An 11,357-nucleotide genomic window follows, 5' to 3' on the forward strand; every position below is an offset into this window, starting at 1 on the left:
TGTGTTTTCTCACGACCTGGTAATGCATCTCTCTCTTACTGTGTCACTGTGTTAGGGTCACAGCAGAACTGAGTGCAAGGCGTAGAGAATTCCCTTCTGCCCTCCGCCTCCAAATCAGCACAGCTTCCCCCTCGCCAGGATGGAGCAAATGGAATGCTTGGCCCACAACAGGAAAATCAGGACACCACAAAACATACAAACTCGAACATGATTCTCCTGTCCAGCGGTATTTATGTTTTTTGTTTTTGATTTGCAGTATATTAGCTGTTAAACTGAGGGCCTTCACAATGAGCTATATCTTTTCATTTCTGAGACACGATCTTGTTAAATCAGTAAGTTGCCCAGGCTGGGCTTGAATTTGTGCGCCTCCTGCCTCAGCCTCCCAGAGTGCTGCAATTATAGGTGTGTACCACCATGCCTGGCCATCCTAATACTTATATCCTCTGTTTTATCAATTTCATCAAACTGACTTTTAAAACTATTTCATGAGCCACTAAAAAGAAAAGCCAATCAGCTATAAGATGCCATCAATTGCAATAATAGTTGCCATCCCAATTTCTAATTTATTAAAATGTGCAAAAGCCATCATACCTCAGAATAAATATAATGCATTGTTTTATACTCACATGAACAGAACACATACACTGCCCTTCTCTCTAGTGGTGCAACTTGAGGGGCTCTGAGTTCTCACTGTGCTTTTAAAACCCTTCCTGGGCTGGGCGTCATGGCGCACACCTGTAATCCCAGCACTCGGGAGGCTGAGGCAAGAGGGTCATTGGGAGTTCGAGGCCAGCCGGGGCTACAAAGTAAGCTCAACACCAGCCTGAACTGCATAGCGAGACCCTGTCTCAAAAAGACAATAAAATAAAACAAAATAAAATAAAATAAAATAAAACCTTTCCTATCTCTTCAGTAAATGGTGCTGGGAAAACTGGCTACCCACAGAAGAAAGAATGAAATTAGATCCTTATCTTACATCCTATGCAAAAATCAACTCAAACAGATTCAAGATGTAAAAACAGGCCTGTCACAGCACCTGCCTGGCAAGCGCAAGGTCCTGAGTTCGATTCCTGGTACCAAAAGCTAACTAAATAACTAAATAAAAATAAGCCTGTAACTACAAAAACCCTTAAAGAAAGTTTTAGGGGAAGCTTCATGATGTTGGATGTGGTAATGATTTCTGGATATGACACCAAAAGCAAGAACAGCAAACAAGACCACACTGAACTTCAGAACTGCACAGCACAGAACAAAAGCAACCTACCAAGTGGGAGACAACACTTGCAAACTTTACATCGAATAAGGAACTAACACGTCAAACACATTTAAAAACTATAACTCAATTCAAAAATGGAGCTGGGCATGATGGCACACGCCTGTAATCCCACTACTTGGGAGGCTGAGGCAGGAGGATCGCTGTGAGTTCAAGGCCAGCCTGGAATGGGCTACCTAGTGAGTTCGAGGCCAGCCTGAACTATATAGCAAGACCCCATCTCAAAAAACAAACACAAACAGAAAGGGGCAATGGACTTGAGCAGACATTTCTCAAAGACAATGCACAAATGGGCAGCAGGCATGTTCAACATCATGCATTATCAGACATTACAAACCAGAACCACAAGGAGATAATCACAAACATCCACTAGGATGACCCCTATTCAAAAGAAAAAACAGAAAAGAACAGCTACTGACAAGGACATGGAGAGACTGGAACTCTTGTGGACTGTTAGTAGAAATGTAAGAGTGGTATAACCAGCATGGTAAACAGTATGAGAATTCCAGGCCCTGGATGATGGAGCATGCCTGTAATCCCAGCACTCTGGGAGGCTGAGGCAGGAGGATGCCAAGTTTACGCCCAGTCGGGGCAAGTTAGTGACTTAGCAAGACCCAAAAAAAAAAAAAAAAAAGCAGGAATGTAGCTCAGTGTGAAGGCCTTGGGTTCCATTCCCAGTACTGCCCCCTGAAAATGGTGATATCTACAAACAGTTGAATACTATTTACCCTGACAAAAGAAGGAAATCCACGCCCACTTTACAAGTGTGAAAATTAAAGACATTATGCTTATGCTAAGCGAAACAAGCTAGTCACAAAAGACACCCTGTGATTCCCCTTAGATGAGCTAAGTGGAATGGTTGTTTCCGGGGCCTGGAGGAAGAAAATGGGAAGGTAGTGGGATGAGTAGGGTTTGCACACACAGAACACCACTGCATGTACCCTTAAATAGGTTAAGATGATAAACTGTGCTTTGTACAGCACACACACACAGTTTTCCTTAATTTCTGCCAAATCTCCACAATTTACATTTTTAAAAAGTTCCATGCGTCGACCAGGACGATCTCGGGGTGCTGGGCCGGGTCCGAGCCTCTCCCACAGGCCCTGTGGTCATGGCGGGGTCCCGACCGCCCGTCCCAGGCAGCCTCGGCCCCCCGCCGGCGACAGGAAGCTTCTCCTCCCGCCGCAGCCACCCCGCTCAGCCCTCCCCTGGAACAGACGCGGTGGCTCCAGGCCAACAGGGACAAAGGGAGCTACTTTCGTTTTTGAAAAACGTTTTATTCCACTTAAAGATCTACTAAATAAAAGGGCCACTAAAAAGGGCACACAGCACACAGTAGTAGCCTAAGAAGCACCCGCGTTCCCAACCTCTCACCTCTGCATCTTTGGCGGAACAGAAACCCGACCCCGCCTCCGCCGTCGCAGTCCGCTGTCCCCCTCGCCCGCGCGTCCTCCCGCAGAGGGTCCTCCTGCGCGGCGGTGCGGGCTCGGGCGCCCACCGCCCATCCGTCCTTCGCACCCCGATCGTCCGATCGTCCCTCGGGTCGCGACCCCAGCGCGGCGGCCCGGCCCGATCCCCGCCTCGCCCGCGCCCACGCGCCTGGGCGCCCGCAGCGGACCCGGAGCGAGGCGCTCCCAGCTCAGTGGACATGGACTCAGCGTTCGCTCTGCCCGCGGCCCGAGCTGCGTACCAGGGAAGGCTCTGCTTCCCCGGCCCGCACCCTCGCGGCTCCCCGCGTCCCCGAGCGCGGGTGTGGGCACGTGGGAGCAGGGCTCCCCGCCCCCTGGGCTCCCCGGGCCCCGCCCCGGAGGGGCGTGTCGGGGTGGCCACCGCGCCCCGCGCCTGCGCGGCCTCCCCTCCACTGAGAGCTTCGAGCGCTCGCTCGGCTGTCAGGCGCGGTGGCCAAGTGGTAAGGCGTCGGTCTCGTAAACCGAAGATCGCGGGTTCGAACCCCGTCCGTGCCTGTGGCCGTAGGTGGGGCTTTGACGTGGGAGCTTTCCTACGTGTGCTCCCGCTCCCTTCCTTTCCTCCTCCACGTGGTATTTTTTCCTTTTCGGGTTCTATTCAGGCGACCTTTAACCCCTCCCTTCTCCCCCGCGGGCTTCACCGCTCCGCAGCCAGATTCCGAGGCCCGCGGGCGGGCCAGCCCCGTTCACCCTCGCGCGGCCCCACTGCTCTGCGCCATCCGCGGGATCCGTGTTAGGCGTGGCGTCGCGGGGGCTGGGGGGGCCCTCGGTCCTCATCGGTGGATTCTGATATCTCCGGAATCCCTACAAGCTACCAACCCGCCTGCTCACCCAACCACCTCTTTCCGGTGGACGCCTGTTCCTTCCTCTGCCCCGCGGAGATGACCCTTGGAATTTGGCCCCAGCCAGTTATGACACTCCCCACGTCATCGTTAGGGTAAACAGCCCGATTTCACATGACACGGGCCTTTGATTCCTAGCCCCTCTTTTTTTGCTCCTCACCTGTCACGTTTTCAATTTAACTCCCAGCGTCGAACCTACTGCTCCAGATAGACTCATAAATAGAACTTCACCTCCCCCATTCTACATTCCATACATCTGCTAATGTCACCAAAAAATAAAAAGCGCATTACTTTTCCCAAGGCACAGCTGACCAGGAAGAACTTCAGGTGAACTGAATGTCAGCAGTCAGGTTATCAGGAAACAGGATATGGAGCTCGCAGTCTAGAAATACTGATCATATTTCCTAATAAATGAAAGAAACGCCCTTGGTTTGGAAGGGAATGCTGAGTTAGAGTGCCTGCCATCAAGAAGTCTCACTAAATGCAAATGAAGACGCCTTCTGAAAAGCGCCTAGACCGAGCCCAGGCATTCAGGGATGGGCACGAGAGAGGTTCTGCACTGCTGGGTTTTTATAGCCTTGAATCCCGTCCCTCACCTTGATTCCTGACGCAAGGAGAGAGGATTCCACTGCTGCCCTGGGGGACAAGCCAAGCTAAAGTCAACTAGAAAGGTACAAGGTCCAGAAGGATCAGTGTACAGATTTGGGGAAGCGGCCCCAGAGGTGAAGGGTCAGAGGCCAGGGTCAAGGGTGGATCCCAAGTCCAGGTCGGTGAGGGAGGCCGCGATAGCAGATGAGGGAGAAGTCGGCAACAGATGAGACCTGCAGTTACCCTGGAGGCCAGCAGGTGTCCACACACCCCGCGGGGCCGGAGGCCGGTCAGGGGTTTCACGGGTGGGCACCGAGGACAGCTATCTTGAATTTATGGCACGACATCCCTTAAATTCCTTGCCCTGCCTGGACTTCGGCTGCCCTCCTGGCTAAATTCTAAAGTTGAAAGAGTTCTTTCCTAGATGCCTCGTGGCCCAACGTTTTTAGTTTCTTTCTCAAGGGCTCAACCTTAGAGAAGGGGAAGAACCTCCAGCCGCCCTCCTACCTCTCCCATGAGCCCAAAGGTGGTGAGGCATGGTGGCCCCTTTCACAGGAGGCTGACCACTGTGTCCTCCTGGTGGGGACACTGTGACCCTGGACCCGCTTCCAGAGAGTCTGCCCCTTCCTGATGGACAGGACGGGAGCTGCGGAGGCCACCCCTCCTCCACCCCCAGGTTCCCTCGTGCAGTCCTCCCTCGGGTCCTCCGTCAAGGTCCAGAACAGATCCCAGGGCCTCTGCACTGCAGTGTGAGGACCACACTGGCAGATGCGCTCTTTTGTGGGCAGGTAAAACCTTCAGGATATTTTAAAAAATATAATCTACTTTACATCAGGCCTCTTCCTTCCTGTGAACAATTATTATTTAACTTAAAAGCAGAATTTGGCAACTATAGCTATGATGCCTCCTACTGCGAGTTTTAGTCCAATATTCCAGCCTGGAGAGGTATATTTTTAAATCTCTTATTATACAATGGAACAGATTCAGAAGTCACACAAATGAGATGAATGTGTTAATGAGTTCTAAGGGAAACACCACCCAGGCCAGAGGCGTTTGTCAGCTGCTCCGGAAACCTTGTTCACATTTCCCTTCCAGTCACCGCCCCCATAACCAAGAGGACTGTACCCTCTGCTTCTGTAGTGACCCTTCCCTGCATTTTACTAGCTAGGTGAACTTCTTTGTATTTTTATACCTTATAGTTTAATTTTGTTCATATTAAAATTGATATATCTTTTAAGCTTTATTTTTTTATTTTTTGTCTTTTTGAGACAGGATCTCACTAGGCATTTCAGGCTGGCCTTGAGCTCACTTTGTAGCCTAGGCTGGTCTTGAACTCCCAACGATCCTCCTGCCTCAGCCTCCGTCCGTGGGTAGGTTTGGTTAACAAAGCCTAAAGGCCCAACCTCATCCTCGGGGACAACAGCTTACCCCTTGAACTCAGGGATGATAGCAGTGGAAGCTACCAGCCAACCCCCTCAGGTCACAGCAAACAGGCAAAGAGAAGGGACATCACACAGACTAAGCTCTTCCCAGAAAAGTCATCACCAGTGTTACCCTGAGACAGCCGTGTGTGTACCAGCCTGTGGGCCGCCAGGCATATCACCTGTGGAACATTCACCCCTGCTCCATGAGAAATGTGGGTAGTGCCCCAAGCCACGCAACCTGAGCAGTGTTCAGGCTTTGGGGGCAAGGGAGGGACACAGACACACTGCCAAAGGTTGGACTCCCCAGGTGGCCCAGCCTCAGGCAGATTGCTATGCAGAACTGTGCTCCACTTCGGGTGGGTGGGAGCAGGTCAGAGCAGAGGCTGGACCCCTCCCATCACTCCGGGGACGGGGGTTGTCCCCAGCGCCATAGGCCAGGTGACTCTGGTAGCAGAGGACAGTGTGTTCATGCACTCCTCACGGGTGGGACAAACCCTTTCTTGGAGGGGCAGCATCTCAGCCACCACCATGCACGCACACAGAGGAAATGCAAAGAGAAGAATCAGTTTGGCCATAGGAAGTGTTACGGTTTATATCTGGATGTTCCCCCCACCCCCCGAAGCCTCATACGCTCACAGGCTCTGGGAGGTGACTGGGTCACGGGAGTGTGACATCTCTTCCACGAATGAGTTTATAGCTAAGTGTGGTATCGGGAGGTGGTCACTGGGGGCGGGGACTGGGAGGCTCTATCGCTCTTCCTCCTCCCTTGATCTCTCCCTGCCTCCCACTGCCAAGCCGTGAGCTCCTTCTCCTCCGCAGTGCCATGAACAGCTGCCCCTCCGCCCTGCTGCCCTGCCGTGGAGCCAGCTGACTGTAGACTGAAACTTCTACAAACTGAGAGCGGAAGTAAACCTCTCCTCCTTTTAGCTGTGGGTGTCAGGTATCATGTCTCACTGATGGGAAAGTAAGACAGGAGGCAAGGACAAAGATAAGACTCAGAGGGCTCTGGCCAAGCCTTTCAGGGACCGTTCAGGGAAAAGGCCACACCCGGATCAGCCTGACACCGCGTCACTCACTTCCCAGGACTGCCCACCCTCCTCCTCCGGGCGCTGCACACCCTCTGGCCCGTTGTCCAGGAGACTCAAAGCCAGTCTGAAGCACAGCCATGACGTTGCTGAGCCACGATGCCACACACCCGCACAGAACTGATTCCTGGGTGGAGAAGCCATCTCTCTGCTGTTTCCTGAGGGCAAAGATCGTGTCTTCTCCAGGGACCTGGTGGACAAAGGGGCTCTTTGCACATATTGGTTGAATGAATGAAGTCAGCAAAATCAACTGATCGATCAGTCAATCACCACTTCTCTTCTTGCAGTTGTGGGACAATCAAGCCGGGAGAAGTCACAGAGGCAAGAGATTGCACAGGAAATGAGGGACTAGAGCAGGTCCCGAATGCCGGCAAAACTGCTAATCCCAGGACGGTCTTTCTGCAACAAAGCGTTCATTCCAATCTTGTTTTGCCCCCAGGCTCTGAGACTTTCTCTGTCCAGCCTATATGGGTGGAGAGAATAAAAGTCCACATAAATTGCCATATGGGCAAAACATGCAGAGAAAATGATCCCTATGAACACCACAGGCAACATACAAACAACTTCAGCTCTCAAGAGAGAGGCCTGTGTCTCCTGCCAAAGCTTTCAGGCGGATGGCAAAAAGCTAAAAAGAAGCCAGCACAGTTTTATTGATGCCACCACAGAAGTGGCATCTGGTGGACTGCACTGTCCAGGAACGCAAGCTGAGCGGAGGGGCATCAGTACAGAGTCACCCAGGTGAGTCATTTTACCCCCTGGAGCCTAGGATCCGCATCCAGAACATGGAGGCTGTCATTCCTGCACTGCTTCATGACATCTTGGAGCCCGCTAGAGTTATGTCAGGTGTCCCTCACCGACGGACAGTGGCAACAGGCTGGGTGCAGGCACTGGAGGCCACGGTGAAGGTCTGCCCTCTGGCCTGTGGGGAATGCGGTTATCCTCTGAGAGGAAACTGGTATGTTCTGGTATGTTCTCAGGGGAGGATATGCACTGAAACACACTCAGCAGATATCTACTGATTGTGCTCTATGTGTCAGGCACAAAAGCCCCCGTGCCTGTGGACTTACGTTGTAGGGGAAGGCAAAAATCAGCAGCAGAGATATAGACTATTCACCAAAAAAATGAGTTATAGGCTACTTCTGTCACAGTACAAGTACTATGGAAATGCAAATTCCTATAGCTACTGAGAGGGCTGGTTCCTATAAAAACAATATAATACTGCCCGGCGTGGTGGCACACACCTGTAATCCCAGCACTCGGGAGGCTGAGGCAGGAGGATAGTTGTGAGTTTGAGGCCAGCCTGGGCTACAAAGTGAGCTCAAGGCCAGCCTGAACTGCATAGCAAGACCCTGTCTCAAAAAGACAAACAAAAACAAAAATATAGCAATAACAAAAAAAAATGAGTAAACTATGTGGCATATGAGAGGGGACAAGGGCCATGGAAGTGAAAAAAAGGAGGGGCTAGCAGAAAAGAAGTGGTGGGCCAAGGATTGCAATTTAAAATAGGGACGCAAAGCTGGACATGGTAGCACACAATTGTAATCTCAGCATTTGGGAGGCTGAGGCAGGACGATCCTTGCAAGTTCTAGAGTAGCCTGAGCTTCAGACCAGCCTGAGCTCAAGGCCATCTTTGGGCCAGGGATATAGCTCAGTGGCACAGCACCTGCCTCGCAAGCATGAGGTCATGGGTTTGATTCTTGGTACAAAAAAAAAACGGCCAGCCTGAACTTCATAGCAAGACCGTTTCTGAAAAAAAAAAAAAAAAAAAGACAAAAACAAATAGAAAAGGGAGGCCAGGGAGGGCCGAGGGAAACTCAGAATGAGGGCAACCAGAAGATAAGGCAAGAGCTTCCAGGGCTGGGATTTCTGTCCCAGCTTGCTAGCTCCCAGCCACTGAGACGGGCGTGCACAGCACACTAAGATTTCCCTCCACGTGATACCACACACAGCCTCAGCCCACTTCCGTGTCTGGGAGGACAGCCTGCCGAGGAGCCCGGGTCCTGTGTGTGCGCTGGGGGTCATGTCTGGAGGCAAAAAGAGCAGAAGCTGGGGGCGGGCTCAGAGAGCAGACTGATACGAAAAGGGCAAACGCGGTGTAAGTGCCTTGGCAACTGCGCTTTTTGCTGTGAGACTTCACTCGGGGCAGGGTGGTGGGCAGCACACTAGCCCTGGGGGAGCTGGGTGCAGAGGGGCTGGTCTCAGGTCAGTTCTTGCTGATCAGTCACTTCACTGGTAAAATGCAGACCATTATAAGAGCTGTGTGCTCGAGTCCCGGTGAGATGGTGAGGGGAAGCTCGCAGTCCAGGGCCTTGGCTCCTAGAATTTTCTCAGAGAGAGCTGTCAGCATCATCACGTCACCATCAGGCACTGCTCTTGGGCAACAGCCCTCAACCTGCACAAGGCGAGCTTGTTGGGTGAAATCATTTAAGCAGTTTGCAAGCAGCATTTTTAAATGGAACGGGATGACATAGAATATATATTTGAGTGCGTAAGAATTATCTCATAATTTATATATGTAGGTATGATACACATCATCTGCATACCACACACACACACACACACACACACACACACACGCACACACACGCACACACACGCACACACACACCTCTACCACGGGGCATGAAGAAGAGTCCGTGAGCCACTATGCTGGCAAAGGCAATGTTTCTAAAGAAGAACACAGGTAGAGTTTTTGTATGTTTAGGAATGTGCATATCACCACCACTATGTTTGCCATGCCAGATGTTATGGTTTGTGTCTGCGTGTCCCCCCAAATCCTGATGCAGTCATAGGCAGGCTTCCGGATTTTTGGTTGATCCATAGTTCAATGCTGGGATTATGGGTGCGAGTCCTACACCCGCCCTGGGGCGGGTAGTTTGCGTACAATATAAGGGAGGGAAGGAGCCTTGCTCTCTGCCACTCCTACATTTCCGCTCTCGTTGCTTTTGATATCTTCCGCTGCCATGAATGGTTGCCCTCTGCCATGTGCCACTCTGCCTTAGAACCAGCCAAGTATGGACTGAAACCTTCACAAACTGTAAGCTAAATAAACCTTTCCTTTCCTCATTTTGGGCGTTGCATATTTTGTCTCAGCAAGGAGAGAAAAGAAACCATGACACCAGAATACCACTGGTATCATTATTTACCAAATACTTGTCTTTACTTTGCAAGGCTGTGTGACCTTGGGCAAGTCTCAACCCTCTCTGGGTCCCTTTCGGCCCCGGAGGCAGGCCCAGCCCCACTGTGCTTCTGTGCTCGACCTTCCCATAGCAGCCATCTCAGGAAGCAAAGGACAGGTCCCGGCTGCTTGCGGACTAGCCAGGGAATTTTCTAGGAATGTAGGAGAAAGAGGAGCCCCGGGCCTTAGGATCTGTCTTTCTCTAGCACACTGAGTCCTGTGGCTGCCCCAAGTTTGCACAATTTCCTTTCTTGTCCTGCTCTGATTCCATTGATAGGATTAGGTGCCCCCCATGGCCGAGCCCTTTGATGTGGTCAGGGGGTAGAGGGGAGGTTCCAGGCCCAGGGAGCAAATCTTAATCTCTGCGGGCTTCTCTGGGATCAGTGCCTGGGTAAACCCATTACATCCCTGTCCTTTCATCCCCCCAGGACACCGGCCCCTCCAGACTCCTTGAATCTCACAGATCCTTAGGGTCTGTCAGATTTGGAGAGAGCAATAAAAGGGGAAGAGAAAGCAGAGCAGGAGCGCCAGCCCCCTCCAGCACCTGCAGCATCTCCCCAGTTGTCAGGGCATCTCTTTCTTCCCTTCTAATCCTGGGCTCCCACAAAATGGGGATTACAGAGGCCTGGGGCCAAACCCCTTCCCCGTACAGGGTGCTTCTGCCCTCCACCCCTCCCGGAGCCGCGTTCTCTGGTGAGCACCTGCTCCTGCAATCTGTCTGTCCTGCCAGGAATCCCCTGGCCGGTGCAAGGGACCGGCAGCTAGGGCAGAGAAGCCCCTCAGCTGCAGCCGCAGTGAGGATGTAAGACACGATTGGGGCGCGTGAGGCCAAGGAAGAGAAGATAGGAACGTAGCTCATGACATCTGTGTCAGGACACTAACAGATGTATATTAGTGTTTTCTTTAAATTAGACTGCAAGGGCCGGGGTGCAGCTCAGTGGCACAAGCGCCTGCCTGGCAAGCCCAAGGTCCTGAGTTTGATTCCCGATACTAAAATATAAAATTTTTTTTAAAAATTAGACTCCAAGGCTCCACCTGAAAGAAAGTGGGGAGACTCAGTCTGGGGGCTATTTGCGCTGCCCCATCACCCTCTCTTCCATACCCCCGGGGTCCTGGCGGACGGGAGGCTGGGCATCTGCGCAGAGGCCTATGTAAGGCCCAGAGGGTCCCAGCTGACTACGCACAGTCCCCGACGTGTGCGTTGCCTTCCCCAGACACTGTGGCGGCGGACAGTGGGGCGGCAGGTCCCCACCAGACGGAATTCCACCGCCTCTCACCTCTCTCCAGTCTTGAGAAAGCTTCCCGCGGCCTCGAACCCCTCCTCCACCGCCCCCCTCACCCGGAACTGGCATTTCAAAAAGCACTGTGCAGTCAACCGGCGCCGGGAGCTGGAAGCACACACTTCAAGAATGCCGGCTGCCAGGTACCATGCGCGGCTCTTTCGCTTATTCTCTGCCCGCTTCGCCACCCGCGCTCTGCGAGCCGCGCCGGCCGGCCGGGC

General features: G+C 52.4%; 1 long non-coding RNA gene and 1 other non-coding gene across 2 annotated transcripts in view; both read left to right on the top strand.

The window, feature by feature from the left end:
• Positions 1-3,165: 3,165 nt before the first annotated feature.
• Trnat-cgu lies at positions 3,166-3,237 on the top strand. The gene has a single exon. It is a non-coding gene; the product is annotated as a tRNA-Thr (tRNA).
• A 5,440-nt stretch (positions 3,238-8,677) lies between these two features.
• Positions 8,678-11,357, top strand: part of LOC102019697 — a 22,332-nt gene continuing 19,652 nt past the window's right edge. The window contains exons 1-2 of the long non-coding RNA XR_001230949.1: positions 8,678-8,773; positions 11,071-11,279. This is a non-coding gene — a long non-coding RNA (uncharacterized LOC102019697). The remainder of the gene's footprint in view (positions 8,774-11,070; positions 11,280-11,357) is intronic.

The sequence above is a fragment of the Chinchilla lanigera genome, unplaced genomic scaffold (assembly GCF_000276665.1).
Source record: "Chinchilla lanigera isolate Chin_1 unplaced genomic scaffold, ChiLan1.0 scaffold00080, whole genome shotgun sequence".
NCBI classification, from domain to species: Eukaryota; Metazoa; Chordata; class Mammalia; order Rodentia; family Chinchillidae; genus Chinchilla; species Chinchilla lanigera.